Below are 16,634 nucleotides of genomic sequence, written 5' to 3' on the forward strand. Positions count from 1 at the left end.
TTTTGTTCAATGAATACTTTTAGAATATTTAGTATATATAAGGAAATGTACACAAGAAAGTCAACAGAACCAGCACTATAAGGTAATGGGTGTTAATTAAACTGTCAAGCAAGTGGCATCTGTGGCTTATTATCAGGAGTAGAAGTCTGAACACTTCTGTCCACTGCATTTTGATATCAGAGTTGCCAGAGAAAACGCAATGCAGTCAAGCATTGGATGGAACAATGATTTACTCACCTAGAGACAAGGCAGAGCAAGATTAACTTCATTAGTGGGTGTCAGTATCCCATTGCCAGCAGGTCCCTCCCAGCAGCGGACACAGGGCAATTAACCTGCAGGAATGCCTCTTGTGCTGCAGCAAAAGGATCCTGTCCCCTCCTGGCAAGGGACAGATATAATAGTGGGTTAGCCAGGTGCCATATGAGGCACATGCTTAAGCAAAACAAAGAAATACACATTGAGTCTGAACAGCAAAAGCTATTCCCACACAATGTGATAAATTCAGCACAAGCTGTGAGGTTTCTTTATCTCTTGGTAAAGAAGTGTTCCTGCCTCAAGGCCCATTCTTATGTGGCCAAGTAGAAACCGAAAAACTGCATGTAGGATATTGCCTTTCCCAACAGAATTCCTGCTGAATTCATGCTCAGTGGGAGCCACCTAGGAGACTGGGCCACCCATATGCAATCTTAGCTTGACTTGGTAAATGCATGGTGGCTAAATTGAGAGAGACTACATTCTACGATAATCCATATTGGTCAGATAATATGGAATTCTACCTTATTTTTAACATCATATCTTAGAAGAGCATTACCGTAAGACCGTACATAGAGAAAAATATTCAGAACAGTAAGACTGGAAACTTTCATGTAAGACAGAGTTGAAGGAATTGGGGATGTCCAGTGCTAGCCAAAGAAAAATAAAATGAATATTGAGGAAAGATAAAGGAAGTATAATTTGTGCTAAATTTCTCATAATAAGGGTGCGATTCTCAATAAGGTTCTAGCTTACATAGTAATTTACATGTAAATACAAAATAAATTTACAATAATTAATAAAAATGTTTTAAAGAGACAGAAACATAGAGTTAAAGTAGACAAAAAAAGACTATAAAAGATATAAATGGGAGATGCTCTCTGGAAGTAGCCGGTGGTGAAAGGAGCGTGGTGGGCAAAGATGGTTCAGGCAATTCTGGTTTTCAATAACCACGGGAAGCCGCGGCTGGTCTGCTTCTACCAGCGTTTCCCAGAAGAAATTCAACAGCAGATTATTTGAGAGACCGTCCATCTAGCTCTCAAGCGGGATGACAACATCTGTAACTTCTTGGAGGGTGGAAGTTTGATTGGTGGCTCTGACTACAAACTGATTTATCAGCATTATGCTACCCTCTATTTTGTATTTTGTGTGGATTCATCAGAGAGTGAACTTGGGGTCTTGGACCTCATCAAGGTTTTTGTGGAGACTCTGGATATATATTTCGAAAATGTTTGTGAATTGGATTTGATCTTCCATATGGATAAGGTGCACTACGTTCTTCAGGAGGTGGTGATGGGTGGGATGGTGTTGGAAACAGACATGAATGAAATCATGGCTCAGACTGAAGCTCAGAACAGGCTGGAGAAATCCAAGTGTGGCCTTTCAGCAGCGCCTGCCCAGGCCATGTCTGCCGTGAAAAACATCAACCTGCCAGAGATGCCTCGGAATATCAACATTGGCGATCTCAACATCAAGTCCCCAGCCTGTCCCAATTTGTCTAAGGGTGGAAGACGGCTACACTGAGTCCTTGGAACCAGCAAAGCTGAGCCAGTCCTGCAGCAAAACCCGCTCTGTGCCCTGGAGGAGTCCCGCCTCGGGCAGTGGGCCCTGCTGTCCCGAATCGGGAAGGAGTCCTGTGTCCACTGCCAGCCTGTGCTTGCTTCTCACATATGGAGCACATGCCTACTGGCTCTACTCGAGTTGGCACACCCAGAATCCTTTTGTATAGCCACGCTGTCTCGTCACCACCTCCTGCGGCTCACACTCTCTACTGCCACGGTCTGGGCTCTGCTCTCCCAGGTGTTTATGTGCAGGACACAATCCAAATCGTAAGCCTGTTGTTTGCCTGCCCTCCACATTTCTGCCAATAGGGAGGGCACACCCCCACAGCCAGAGGGGTCCCCCTCAAAGGGGAGAGGCCCTGTGTCTGTAGAAGGCAAAGCTGACAACATGTGGAACATAGAAATTATGACTCTTGCAGGTTTAAAATACATTCTCCTCCCGAGGAGCAGAGGGGTCAGTTCTGAATGATGAGTCTTCTTTGTCCAGGAAACCCACTGCTGTCTACACCAGCTTCTGCAGCATGAGAGCCTGAGCTGGGGTCATGTGCTCTGGACCTGGCACAGGCGAAGGCTGGGGACACGGGCAGCCTGCTGGCTGAGACCGGTGGCAGTGCAGCATCTTCTCCCCAGTGTGCGAGGGGTCCCTGCCTGAGCTCCCTCTGGGCACGCCCTGTTCCCCTCAGATGACAGTCCTCTAGAGCTAGCTGTGGAAACCTGTAAATGCTTACGTGTGGTAAGAGCCTTTCTTCCTGTGGTTAACTTAGAGCTGAAGCTCCTCCTCGAAGTAGTGCCTCTTACTCCTGCGCTGCCTCGGGGCCAGGTCTCGGGTGTGATGTTGAGCTCCCTGGAGATTAGGGAGCTCGCTGCACCATCATGGTAAAGTCTCCCGGCCTGGGGACTTTTCGTGCCTGCCGGCCGGTGGCCCAAACTGTTTCCTCAGGCTTCCTGATGCTGTCACAGAGCCCATCTGAGATGGTGCCCGGCAGGACCATGGTCAGGACCACGTCTTTTCCCGCTTTGAACAGTGCTTCCTGTGGTTGGTGCCCTTTGCTCCCTGTAGCCTCTTAGCCTCAGTCTTTTGGAACATCTCTGATAACCTCGTAGATGGGCAGTGTTGATCAGAATGTAGGCCCTCTTATGTTGGAAGAGGGAAATGTAGGTTAATATATCTATCTGATGTTAAAACCTCTGATATTCTTTTAAAGAATTTATTTATTTTTTTTAAACAGACATTTCAGCATATTCACATCCCTCTCACATTTGCTGAAAGTGATATAGGAACAAAGAAGGAAAACGATATTTATTTTGCACCTACTGTAAGGTGGCATGAGCGAGATCCTTCCACAATCCTTACAACAGACACTGTTATCTCCATTTTGCAAGTCAAGAAAAGTAAGACTCAGAGAGGTCAAGTAACCTGCTTTAGGTAGGTCACAAGGGCTAAGAATTGAGACTGTCTGCCTAAATCCACAGTTCATTTTCTTTTCACTGCTCAAATGGTTTCTCCCAATTTTATTTTCTTTCTTATGGATAAGGAAACCTCAAAAAGTTCGGGTAGCTTCTCAGAAACTGTGATAAAAACCAGCTTGGTAGCCAGTGACAGCATCAAAGAGTGTAAGCTGGGGGGTCCTCCACATGCCTCCATTGAACTGGTGAGGAAACAGAAGCCCAGAGTGTTAAATGTTGTATCAAGGGTCACAAAGCTAGAACCAAGTCATTTTTCTTTTTTCTTTTTTTAAAATTTGTATTGGAGTATAGTTGATTTACAATGTTGTGTTAGTTTCAGGTGTACAGTAAAGTGAATCAGTTATACGTATACATACCAAAAAAAAAAGATATAAATGATGTATTTAATGAATAAATCCGAAAGACATATATTGAATTCACATCCTGAAAGAAGGAGTGAACTTTCTTTTCAAGGGCTCGTGGAACTTTATAAAACTTCAATAGATTAGAAATTTTAATAACTGAATCTATAACAGAAACCTGGAAAACAAGAACATCAGAAAAATGAACATTAAAAAACATAAACTATCCTTAATGATTATTTTGTGGCAAAAAAGAAAAATTGATCCTAACTTGACATATACTTTGTAAATAATAATAAACATGTCATAATTAAAACTTTGAAAATTAAGTAAAACAACCCTCAGAGGGATATTTATAGCTGAAATATTTAGATTAGTAAAAGGAAATAATTTAGTTAATTGAATTATCTCATCATTTAAAAGGGTTAGAAAAATGATCAACAAAACAAACCAAAGGACCTGAAGAAAGAGCACAGTGAAGTTAAAAACAAATGTGAGTGAATTGAAAAACAACGATCACATTTTAAATATTATTGGTTTTTTGAAAATGAAAGACAGCTAAGCCTATTAAGATAAAATAAGGAGGAAAGTGGTATTAAATTGTACATGAAAAAATGAACTCTAAACTCTGTAAAAAGAAACTAGAGAAAATTAAATATTTTATACCAAATGTAATTGTAAGAATGGACTCCAAAAATATTGGGATAGTAAACTGACCAAATATTCTGGAAGAAAATTATGACGCCAGGTGCACAGAGCTCTGTGCCCCCATGTCAACCCCTTCAAATCTTTCGGAAATATAAAATCCTGCTACTACTTAAACTGTTTCAGAGTTGAGAAGAGGGAAAATTACAAATCATTTTTACAAAGCATGTATTGTATCATTGTATCAAATTCCACAATAATATGCAAATGAAAAAATACCATACACTAGCCTTACTTTTGAAAAATGTGAAAGTACTGGAAACACATTAAAAGAAAGAAATCATCATGTGAGATTGATTCTAGTAATAAAATGTAGAATTTATTATTCAAAATCTGCTATTTTCAGTTTAGCAACAAGATTGATCAAAGGAGAAATGACATTAAAAATCTCTATAGATGCTTAGAAAGCAGTTGACAAAAATTAATATCCATTTCTGTTAAAAAAACTCTTTTTGGAATACATATGCACACACACACACACACACACACACACGCACACACTGAAAGCCACAGTTATGCTTAAATGTGAAATACTAGGTCGTTACTGTTAAAGTTAATGATGCCCAATATTGCCACTATTTATGTACACTTTCTGGAAGAATTTGACAATGCAATTAGGTAAGAGAAAGACATGATTGCTATAAACATTGGAAGGAAAGTATCTAACTTATTATTTGCAGATGATATGGAGATATGGATTTATACCTGGAAAACATGAGAAAGTCAGTTGAAAACCCCTTGGAAACAACAGAAGAATTCAATAAGGGAGCTATTTACAAGATTAAGATATAAAAAGCAATAGCTTTCTTAGATAAACATTTAAAAAATAACTGGTGAACTCTCTGCAATTGGACCTGTTAAAGCAGAGATAAGTAACCAACTACCAACGATAATGTAGAAAGACCCCTCTGAATGGGAGCACAATTATTTTGGATGAATTCTAAACTTTTAGCCATGAGTTTGGGGAATCTGACCCTAGGAACAAAGGCTTTTGACCCTAGTGGCATAATTCCTATGATTCAGCTTCCTGTAGAACCTGCACCTATTCTGATAATTCTTGTATGTGCAATAATTTTTGTTGAATTCTTCATTCTGCACTCTGGTCTTGGTGCCTGAGTGTCTTCTTGGACATTGAACCTTAGCCAATTGCTCTAATCACCTGAATATACATATTTTAATTCCTGTCTCTCTGTTATTGATCTGAACTTAGCTTGATCCTGACAAATAGACCATCCCAAATTGTGAGTTTTTTTTTTTTAAACATCTTTATTGAAGTATAATTGCCTTACAATGGTGTGTTAGCTTCTGCTTTATAACCAAGTGAATCAGTTATACATATACAATATGTTCCCATATCTCTTCCCTCTTGCATCTCCCTCCCTCCCACCCTCCCCATCCCACCCCTCTAGGTGGTCACAAAGCACCGAGCTGATCTCCCTGTGCTATGCGGCTGCTTCCCACTAGCTATCTATTTTACATTTGGTAGTGTATATATGTCCATGACACTCTCACCCTGTCACATCTCACCCCACCCCCTCCCCATATCCTCAAGTCCATTCTCTAGTAGGTCTGTGTCTTTATTCCCGTCTTGCCACTAGGTTCTTCATGGCCTTTTTTTTTTTTTTTTTTTTCCTTAGATTCCGTATATATGTGTTAGCATGCTGTATTTGTTTTTCTCTTTCTGACTTACTTCACTCTGTATGACAGACTCTAACTCCATCCACCTCATTACAAATACCTCCATTTCATTTCTTTTTATGGCTGAGTAATATTCCATTGTATATATGTGCCACATCTTCTTTATCCATTCATCTGTCGATGGACATTTAGGTTGCTTCCATGTCCTGGCTATTGTAAATAGAGCTGCAATGAACATTTTGGTACATGACTCTTTTTGAACTATGGTTTTCTCAGGGTATATGCCCAGTAGTGGGATTGCTGGGTCGTATGGTAGTTCTATTTGTAGTTTTTTAAGGAACCTCCATACTGTTCTCCATAGTGGCTGTATCAATTTACATTCCCACCAACAGTGCAAGAGTGTTCCCTTTCCTCCACACCCCCTCCAGCATTTATTGTTTGTAGATTTTTTGATGATGGCCATTCTGACCGGTGTGAGATGATATCTCATTGTAGTTTTGATTTGCATTTCTCTAATGATTAATGATGTTGAGCATTCTTTCATGTGTCTGTTGGCAATCTGTATATCTTCTTTGGAGAAATGTCTATTTAGGTCTTCTGCCCATTTTTGGATTGGGTTGTTCGTTTTTTTGTTATTGAGCTGCATGAGCTGCTTGTAAATCTTGGAGATTAATCCTTTGTCAGTTGCTTCATTTGCAAATATTTTCTCCCGTTCTGATGGTTGTCTTTTGGTCTTGTTTATGGTTTCCTTTGCTTTACAAACACTTTTAAGTTTCATTAGGTCCCATTTGTTTATTTGTGTTCTTATTTCCATTTCTCTGGGAGCTGGTTCAAAAAGAATCTTGCTGTGATGTATGTCATAGAGTGTTCTGCCTATGTTTTCCTCTAAGAGTTTGATAGTGTCTGGCCTTACACTTAGGTCTTTAATCCATTTTGAGTTTATTTTTGTGCATGGTGTCAGGGAGTGTTCTAATTTCATACTTTTACATGTATCTGTCCAATTTTCCCAGCACCACTTATTGAAGAGGCTGTCTTTTCTCCACTGTATATGCTTGCCTCCTTTATCAAAGATAAGGTGACCATATGTGTGTGGGTTTATCTCTGGGCTTTCTATCCTGTTCCATTGATCTATATTTCTATTTTTGTGCCAGTACCAAACTGTCTTGATTACTGTAGCTTTGTAATATAGTCTGAAGTCAGGGAGCCTGATTCCCCCAGCTCCATTTTTCGTTCTCAAGATTGCTTTGGCTATTCGGGGTCTTTTGTGTTTCCATACAAATTGTGAATTTTTTTGTTCTAGTTCTGTGAAAAATGCCAGTGGTAGTTTGATAGGGATTGCATTGAATCTGTAGATTGCTTTGGGTAGTAGAGTCATTTTCACAATGTTGATTCTTCCAATCCAGGAACATGGTATATCTCTCCATCTATTTTTATCATCTTTAATTTCTTTCATCAGTGTCTTATAATTTTCTGCATACAGATCTTTTGTCTCCTTAGGTAGGTTTATTCCTAGATATTTTATTCTTTTTGTTGCAATGGTAAACGGGAATGTTTTCTTAATTTCACTTTCAGATTTTTCGTCATTAGTGTATAGAAATGGAAGAGATTTCTGTGCATTAATTTTGTATCCTGCTACTTTACCAAATTCATTGATTAGCTCTAGGAGTTTTCTGGTAGCATCTTTAGGATTCTCTATGTATAGTATCATGTCATCTGCAAATAGTGACAGCTTTACTTCTTCTTTTCCGATTTGGATTCCTTTTATTTCTTTGTCTTCTCTGATTGCTGTGGCTAACACTTCCAAAACTATGTTGAATAATAGTGGTGAGAGTGGGCAACCTTGTCTTGTTCCTGATCTTAGTGGAAATGGTTTCAGTTTTTCACCATTGACGACAATGTTGGCTGTGGGTTTGTCATATATGGCCTTTATTATGTTGAGGAAAGTTCCCTCTATGCCTACTTTCTGCAGGGCTTTTATCATAAATGGGTGTTGAATTTTGTCGAAAGCTTTCTCTGCATCTACTGAGATGATCATATGGTTTTTCTCCTTCAATTTGTTAATATGGTGTATCACATTGATTGATTTGCGTATGTTGAAGAATCCTTGCATTCCTGGGATAAACCCCACTTGATCATGGTGTATGATCCTTTTAATGTGCTGTTGGATTCTGTTTGCTAGTATTTTGTTGAGGATTTTTGCATCTATGTTCATCAGTGATATTGGCCTGTAGTTTTCTTTCTTTGTGATATCTTTGTCTGGTTTTGGTATCAGGGTGATGGTGGCCTCGTAGAATGAGTTTGGGAGTGTTCCTCCCTCTGCAATATTTTGGAAGAGTTTGAGAAGGATAGGTGTTAGCTCGTCTCTAAATGTTTGATAGAATTCACCTGTGAAGCCATCTGGTCCTGGGCTTTTGTTTGTTGGAAGGTTTTTAATCACAGTTTCAATTTCAGTGTTTGTGATTGGTCTGTACATATTTTCTATTTCTTCCTGGTTCAGTCTTGGCAGTTTGTGCATTTCTAAGAATCTGTCCATTTCTTCCAGGTTGTCCATTTTATTGGCATAGAGTTGCTTGTAGTAATCTCTCATGATCTTTTGTATTTCTGCAGTGTCAGTGGTTACTTCTCCTTTTTCATTTCTAATTCTATTGATTTGATCTTCTCCCTTTTTCTCTTGATGAGTCTGGCTAATGGTTTATCAATTTTGTTTATCTTCTCAAAGAACCAGCTTTTAGTTTCATTGATTTTTGCTATTGTTTCCTTCATTTCTTTTTCATGTATTTCTGACCTGATCTTTATGATTTCTTTCCTTCTGCTGGCTTTGGGGTTTTTTGGTTCTTCTTTCTCTAATTGCTTTAGGTGCAAGGTTAGGTTGTTTATTCGAGATGTTTCCTGTTTCTTGAGGTAGGCTTGTATTGCTATAAACTTCCCTCTTAGCACTGCTTTTGCTGTGTCCCATAGGTTTTGGGTCGTTGTATCTCCATTGTCATTTGTTTCTAGGTATTTTTTGATTTCCCCTTTGATTTCTTCAGTGATCACTTCGTTATTAAGTAGTGTATTGTGTAGCCTCCATGTGTTTGTATTTTTTACAGATCTTTTCCTGTAATTGATATCTAGTCTCATAGCATTGTGGTCAGTAAAGATACTTGATACGATTTCAACCAAATTGTGAGTTTTTTGATGGCATGGATTTTTGTCTTCATGTTAGATCTTCAGCATGTATTAAAAGGTCTGACACATAATGGGCATTAATTAAATACTTATGAAAAGAATACATACAGTTGTCCCTCTGTATCTGAGAGGAATTGGTTCCAGGACCCCTCTGGATACCGAAATTCATGGATACTGAAGTCCCTTATGTAAAATGGCATAGTATTTGCATATAACCTATGCACATCCTCCTGTATGCTTTAAATCATCTCTATATTACTTATAACACCTAATACAATGCAAATGCTGCATAAATAGTTGTAAATACAGTGCAAATGTAATGTAAATAGTTGCCAGTGCACCTCAAATTTAAGTTTCACTTCTTGAAAGTTTCTGGATTTTTTTAAAGAAATATTTTTGATGCACAGTGGTTTAAATCCATTGATGAGGAACCTGTGTATAATGGAGGGCCCATTGTACCCTGATTTGCTACATAATTCAGATTCACAAATTTGTTTTTAAGATGAGGACTTTTCCCAGTTTCGCTCTGCATAGCTGCTTCCAGGCTTCTGTCCCAAATTTGTGGTTTGGAGCTTTGCTCCTATTCATCCTGTCCAAAATTATTTTTTCTAACCTAGAGTTTATTCACTGGGGATTCATGCAAGCCCAGGAAGCCTAGATGAAGCATTCAGTTTTTGATTTTTTTTTTACTACTACCCTAATTGTACTCAAAAGTTTTTATTTATATGCATATATTACTAGTTTTTTTTTTTTTTTAAGTTGGAGTAGAAACTTTTTTTTTTTAAAATTATTTATTTATCTATTCATGGCTGTGTTGGGTCTTCGTTTCTGTATGAGGGCTTTCTCTAGTTGCGGCAAGCGGGGGCCACTCTTCATCGCGGTGCGCGGGCCTCTCACCATCGCGGCCTCTCTTGTTGTGGAGCACAGGCTCCAGACGCGCAGGCTCAGTAATTGTGGCTCACGGGCCCAGTTGCTCCGTGGCATGTGGGATCTTCCCGGACCAGGGCTCGAACCCGCGTCCCCTGTTTTGGCAGGCAGATTCTCAACCACTGTGCCACCAGGGAAGCCCCTATTACTAGCTTTATAGTTCATAAATTTCACCCGAGTCACATTATCTCTCCTTTTCCTATGCTTTGCTTCATCTTGCTGATCCCATACCAGTGCCTTCCAGTACTAAACCTCAAATTGGAAACTGACAATGCTGGTACTGTGTTTTATGATAATATATGTAGCATGATATCAATAATTTTTTTGCTGTATGAAGGCTACATCTCCTGGGATGTTGTTCTTCATGGCACACTCTCTCCAAGAAACAGTGTAGCAATTATAAATGAATTTTATAAAATTTTTACCACATTATAGATATATTTTCTGCAAATAATAAATCCAATGATCTATTCTCCTTTTATTCTCCATGTGCTTGATCTTTACACATAGTGCTAGATCAAATATCAAAGGTAGGACAATAGTCTCATGGTATTGACCAAACAGGACCCACTTACTTATATTAAAAATTTGGTTATTTTTCCTTTTTTAAAATTAAAGACTTGTTTTTGGGGCAGTTTTAGGTCTACAGCAAAATTGAGAGGAAGGTGCAGATATTTCCCATATACCCCTTACTTCCACATGTGTATAGCTTATCCATTATCATCATGTCCTACCAGATTGTACATTTGTTACAATAGATGAACCTATCTTGACACATCATAATCATCTAAAGTCTGTAGTTTACATTAGGGTTCGCTTTTGGTGTTGTACATTTTAAGGGTGTGGGCAAATTTATAGTATGGGTCCACCATTATAATATCATACAGAGAAGTTTAAAATCCTTTGTGCTCCACCTATTCATTTCTCCCTTTCCACTAATCCCTGGCAATCACTGATCTTTTTACTCTCTCCATAGTTTTGCCTTTTGCAGGATGTCATATAGTTGGAATCATACAATGTGTACCGTTTTCAGATTAGTTTCTTTCACTTAATAATATGTATTTAAGTTTCCTCCATGTCTTTTCATGGCTTAGTAGATCATTTCTTTTTAGCACTGAATAACAGTCCATTGTCCACAGTTTATCCATTCATTTACTGAAGTACATATTGGTTGTTTCCGTGTTTTGTCAATTATGGATAAAGCTGATATATACACCCATGTGCAGGTTTTGTGTGGACATAAGTTTTCAGCACCTTTAGGTAAATGCCATGAAGTGTGATGTGATTGCTGGATCCTATGGTAAGAGTATGCTTAGTTTTGTAAAAACTACATTAAAATTTCTTGCAAAGTCGTGCCATTTTGCATTTCCAGCAGTAATGAATGAGAGTTTCTTTTGCTCCACATCCTCACAAGTATTTGGTGTTGTCAGTGTTCTGAATTTTGGTCATTCTAATAGATGTGTAGTGGTATCTCATGGTTTTAATTTGTATTTCCCTGGTGACATATGATGTGGCGCATCTTTTCATATGCTTACTTGCCATTTGTATATCTTCTTTGTTGAGGGGTCATTTAAGGTCTTTGCCTCATTATGATGGAGAAAAGATAGTCTTTTTTAAAAATGGTGCTACAACAACTGAAAATCCACATGTCCAAATTAATCTAGGTACAGACCTTATACCTTTACAAAAATTAACTCAAAATGGATTGTAGACCCAACTGTAAAACATAAAACTGTAACACTCCTAGAAGATAACATAGGATACAACCTAGATGACCTTGTATATAGCAGTGACTTTTTAGATACAACAGAAAAGTCCTGACCCCTGAAAAAAATAACTGGTAAGGTGAACTTAAATAAAATTAAAATAATGTCCGCTCTATAAAAGACAATATTAAGAGAATAAAAAGATAAGTCACATGCTAGGAGAAGATATTTGTCAGAGAAACATGTGGTAAAGGACTAATATCCAAAATATATAAACAGCTTTTAAAACTCAACAATAAGAAAAGAAACAGTCCAGTTATAAAATGGGCCAAAGATGCTCCTCAATTACTGCTCAGGTTTTCCTACCCCAGAACTGATTTCCATGGAGGTTTCTGCATATGAGTCTCTGCTCTGGTAAGCAGTGACTCCCTGTGTTTGCCTGTCTCTCCAATCTTGAGGGCAGTGGTTTGTCCTCTGTCCTCATCTCTCTTAAGAAAGGGAGCTGTTGATTTTTCAGTTTGTTCATCCTTTTACTTGCTGTTTGAATGGAGTAGTAATTTTTAAGCTCCTTACGGGCAGAACCAGAAACTGGAAGTCTATCCTGATTTTTTTTTTTAAAGAACAAATTTATCCCCTGCTTATTGAAAAATTGGTAGTATTTTAAAAACAATGTCCTTAATGTCTTATATTTTTTAATTTAAGAAGTATATTTTAGTGTTTTTCCACATATGTCAGTATATAGAGAGCATTCTTATATTTTCTTATAGCTGTACTTCATTCAGTTTTATGTAGGTACCAAACCTATTAGTAAACCTTCAAAATATCTTCCAAAAACTTTCATGTATATCATTTTGCACACACACGCACACACACATACACATATATAAGATAAATATTGATAGGTAAGTACCAAATTGACCCTCATAGGAGTTCTATCTATTTAAATTCTCACCAGCAATGCATGAGAGCACCTGTCTGTCTATAGCTACAGCAACACCGTGAGGCATCAAATTTTGGATTTTTACCAGTCTGAAAGGTAAAAATGGTATCTCAATGTGTTTTTAAATTTCTATTTATATTATTATAAGTATTAAGTTTGAGCATATTTTAAAATATTTAAAACCAATTGGCATTATATATTCTTAACCTATTACTTCATATCCTTTGGCCATGATTTCTAGTTCTTTGTATATGAAGGTGATTGGCCTTTTGCCCACATTATGAAATAACATTTGTCCAGTTTTTCATTTGTATTTTGACTAACATCCTTATTCTCCTTTTTCTTTCTCATCTTTAATAGTATATTTGTATTGTGCCCTGTACTAATTTTTCTTTATTGTTCGTAATTTAATGAGTTAGCATTTTCTGGATGTCTGTGAAATTTCTTTATGTTATGTGTAAAACCCCCGACCCCTTTATCTTCCATTCTAAGGAGTTTTTCCATCTAAAAAATTCTCCTCTGCTATTTCAGAGACTGTGTCCTGCATATATGACTGACTTGGGTGATTCTTTATATTGACCTTCCACATCTACATTTCTGAATCAAACTAAGTTGAGAACAACTTCTATTATATGTCCTGATCAACAGTTTCTGCAATTATTGTTATAACCAAGAGATAGGGTTTTGCCCTTCAGAACATGCTCTTTCTCATCAAGAAGTTGTTTTGTTGGTGCTTTCTTAAATCTGCTACCACTAGTCCCTCTTGTCACTGATGATGTAAATACTATTCATTTCCTTCTGTGTGGCATCTGCCTGATCTTAGCTTCTCTTTGCCTTTAGCCATATTTTGGAGATTAAGGATTGTATTCCTTCAAAAGTACATTTTTTGGGATTTTTCACATATTTTGTGTTTTTAGTTGACATCCAAATGGTGAAGAGAAGTTTTTTGAAATGTATGTTTTTTTCATAGCTAAAGCATCAATACATTTTTGAGTACATGTTCTATGACATGTAATGTTAATGATTATATGAATCTAGTCTTTTTAAGATTTGTGTTCATGATATAAACTTTTAGAGCTTTTGTTAGTATTTCCTACTTCGTGTGGCATTATTAGTATTTTGTGACTAGAAAGACTGATATGGACTCAGTATAATAAATTTTAACAACAAACAAAAGACCTTCAAAAAATGTTAATCTTCATGTACTTTCTACTTGGGTGTGAGAACTTTGTCCCCCAAAATGACACATCTGGTATTTTGACCATCATTTTCAGTGATCTATGTGAATGATAACACTCATATTTGGTATCATATAGGATAATGGGTGTGAGCTATTTTTGTAGCTCACAGTATATTTTTGTAGCTCACCCAGTATATCACATGGTGTTTAGCATACGTAATAAGTGAAAAGATTTCTTTCATGGTTTAATGCATGAATGAATGAATGAATCCTAGTGGAAAGTTAACTGAAGATAATCTTTTTTGGTACACATTTGGTTTAGCAATCTAGAAATAAGGAAAAAGAATGACTTCATTGATAGAGAATACTCGACATCATGAGTTTTCATATGGCTAGTTTAGGGCTAACCAAACTGGGATAACTATAATTGGAAATGGACAAAAGAAGGAAGAGATGGCTTTAACAGTGTGGAGTTCTTCAATCTTAGTTCCTGGGAGGCAGCTCTGCCACTGTATAATTACAAATGTCAAACAAAACTTTGAGTTTTGCTCTAATTTCCATCTCACTTTTTACACATTGTGTTACTGTGATCTAAGCCTTAGGGAAACTTGTCTTGCTAATTATTTTAGTCTTAATATTCATAACCAGTAGTGTATTTGTGCTACATGTTAGAAAGATAAGGAAAGTTACTATAAGCACAGTCTTCAAATTTTGGTTCTGCAGGGTACATCAACTATAAAGGGGAAATTTTCTTGCCCACTTCTGGGGATAGAAAGCCAAAGGAGAGTAGGAAACTCAATTTCTTCTATTCATATACTTCTAAGAACAAAAATGATAGTAATGTTAAATATATAGTTGAACCTTCACCTTTCTAAATTTCAATATGCTACATATTCTTGCTGCAAAGTAGTTGTGCTGGAGTAAAATGCTACTGCGTGAGAGTACATTTTGCTCTCCATGACTTGGTTAGAGAAATTATTTGAGCTTCTGTCATCCAGCACTGCACCTCTCAGTCCTTCCAACACAGTCACTGCTTATGCTGATCAAGCCAAAAAGCCTACGTGTTTTCTAATCTCTAAGAATTACACAATTCCTGATAAAAAATGTCATTAGGTTATGTAGTGATATGTAGTAAAAAAAAAAAAACAACAAAGTGCATTTTTGATAGTTTGAATACTCTGATATCCAAATTATGGAAAAATTGCAGTTATACCAGAGAGAAATTTTTCTTCAAATACTTTTGGGAAGAAGATATGAGCTTTATTGTTTATTACATTAGAATGGCATTTGTCCTATAAATTTTTATAAATTAAGTTATATTGAAATACTTATGTTAACTCATGATTTTTAAATACAGTTCAACTTTTTTGAGATTTTCTTAAATCCAATCTTACTTTTTAAGCTACTTGAATTAAGCAAGCATTTATTGAGTCTCTGGGATGTTAACCCATGATTTTTAAAGCCAGATTCAATTTTAAAAATTTATTTAAATTCAGTCTTATTTAAAAAACATATCAGTTAAATAAGCATTCTCTGAGTCTCTGGGATGTTACAGTATTCTGTGATAGGATGGGATAAAGCTGAATAGAATTTAGTCCTGCTCTCTATCAAAGAGACCACTGTCTTGTTGATAGATAGTGCAAAAGCAATAATAATAAGAAGATGTATGGTGAGGAAAACTATGATGAATTGTATAGCAAACATAATAAAGTACAAAGAAGGTAAGTGTGCTTATCTAAATTTTTTCATAATCCAATTATTTTACATGACATCAAATTTTGTAATTCTTGTAGATAAATATTAATATGTATAAGATAAATACAAAATTTAAAGCAAATTATATTTTTCCTCTCAGGATTAGATTTAATCCTTAGTAAAAATGCTACAGTGAAAATGTCTAAATCTAGGTGCTATTCTGTAGTAATGTGATTAGATTGGATCTGACTCTTCTGGCAAAGATTAGGAATGAGGTATTCCCTGATTAGTTAACTATGTAAATTTGGCTCATTCTTTTCTGGAATAGAGGTATAACTTGAAGAATTAATCAGATTTCCTTTTTTTCTAAAGGAGGCTCACCACCAGACACGTCTTTGTTCAGGGCATCATTGAATCAGTTACATTGTCGTCTTGTATACTTAGGGAGCTGTCATTCAGGACAGTGCCTGTCTTATTCAGGTAGGAGGAATTAAAGCAGGAAGGAAACTAAGCAACTTAAGGAACATATGTAAATTAAGTTGACTTACTAACACTTTCGAAGAGTGTCTTACAAATTTGCACCCAGTTAGAAGTGTTGCTTCCTCAACTTTGTTGGATGAGATGCAACAAGCGTAGCACAGGGGCCAGTTCTGCCCACACAGGTGCTTGTTTTGTTTGATACACACAATATTTACCTGCACCAGTTTTAAACTGAGTGTTGATTGCCAACCTTTAATAATCATAAGATTTTGCATTTAACAAAATCAAGGTTTCTGCCTTCACTTCAAAAACCAAAAGTTGTGCTTTGATTCTCCATTTCCACAGTGAATGATCCGTTGAATCTGAGCGTCAGCTGCCTCTTTTGGGCAGGTTTGTTCACTCCTGTTTTCCACTGTCAACACAAGGCAGGAGTGGTGTGAGTGTCATTTACCATTGCATTTGTGCTATTGCTTGTCTTATGCTGGGCCTATTTCATTCATTTTGTGGCAAATTATTTTTAACACACTTCTGATCCTAGAATAAATGGCAAAAATACAAAATATAATTGAAAAA

General features: G+C 36.9%; 1 pseudogene; it reads left to right on the forward strand.

Moving 5' to 3' along the window:
• Nucleotides 1-1,159: 1,159 nt before the first annotated feature.
• LOC137763508 (AP-3 complex subunit sigma-2 pseudogene) lies at nucleotides 1,160-1,776 on the forward strand (annotated as a pseudogene).
• Nucleotides 1,777-16,634: the final 14,858 nt, after the last annotated feature.

Source organism: Eschrichtius robustus, chromosome 4 (assembly GCF_028021215.1).
Source record: "Eschrichtius robustus isolate mEscRob2 chromosome 4, mEscRob2.pri, whole genome shotgun sequence".
Taxonomy (NCBI): Eukaryota; Metazoa; Chordata; class Mammalia; order Artiodactyla; family Eschrichtiidae; genus Eschrichtius; species Eschrichtius robustus.